This window comes from Marmota flaviventris, chromosome 11 (assembly GCF_047511675.1).
Source record: "Marmota flaviventris isolate mMarFla1 chromosome 11, mMarFla1.hap1, whole genome shotgun sequence".
NCBI lineage: Eukaryota > Metazoa > Chordata > Mammalia > Rodentia > Sciuridae > Marmota > Marmota flaviventris.
In genome coordinates this window covers 93034250-93035273 of record NC_092508.1, presented here as the reverse complement: position 1 = coordinate 93035273, position 1024 = coordinate 93034250, and the positions used below count along the sequence as shown (strand labels likewise).

The following is a 1024-nucleotide window of genomic DNA, read 5'->3' as shown; positions in this document are numbered from 1 at the left end:
AACCAGGATGGGAGAGATCAGGACAAAGAATCAAACCCATTTTGCTCTAATAGGAAACTAGAAAATTCTTGGCTAGCTCATATTTAACCACACACCCACATGTGTGTACACATACTCCTTTATTTTGTAATCCAGCTAACATCTATACCAAAGAAAGCATAATTGAGACTTTGCTTTAAAAACCAGGATCTGTATTCCTTTCCCAATTATACTAGTTGTATGAATACAGACCTTCCTTTATATTTGTGTAAAAGTAGTAGGATATTTCAGGCTGGGCACTACTAATTATTAAGAATGGATAAGGATTTAGTTCTAGAGATCTGCTATACAACATAGTAACAGCAATACTGTATTGTGCACTTTACAATATGTTGAGTCTTTCCAGCGGTGACGACCTCCCCACGAGAACATGCCTCTCGTGAAAGATCTCCTTCATTCCTCTCCGGAAGAGGAGAAGCGAAAACACAAGAAGCGCCTGGTGCAGAGCCCCAACTCCTATTTCATGGATGTGAAATGCCCCGAATGCTATAAAATCACCACAGTTTTTAGCCATGCACAAACAGTAGTTTTGTGTGTTGGCTGCTCCACTGTCCTCTGCCAGCCTAACGGGAGGAAAAGCAAGGCTTACAGAAGGATGTTCCTTCAGGAGGAAGCAGCACTAGGAGCAGCCTGAATCAAGATGAGTGGGAAAACATCCCAATAAACACATTTTGGATATTAAAAAAATATATTGAGGAAAATATGTTGAGGATGGATCTCATGTTAAGTTTTTTTTTTTTTTTTTTTTTGTGATGGTCGTACTGGGCATTGAACCCAGGTTCTTGCATATTCTAGGCAAACAGATTACCATTGAGCTACACCTATAGCCCTCATGTTAATTATTCAGGAAGAAAGGAAGGAAAGAAGGAAGGAAATGAGATTTTTTGAGATGGATATATTTAGTACTATGATTGTGGTGATGGTATCCTGGCTATATGCATATGTCCAAACTAACCAAGAAGTGCACTGTGTATACTTTTTTTGT

At 39.0% G+C, this 1024-nt stretch overlaps 1 pseudogene; it reads left to right on the top strand.

Moving 5' to 3' along the window:
- Window positions 1–409: 409 nt before the first annotated feature.
- LOC114093936 (small ribosomal subunit protein eS27-like) lies at window positions 410–717 on the top strand (annotated as a pseudogene).
- The last annotated feature ends 307 nt before the right edge of the window (window positions 718–1024 follow it).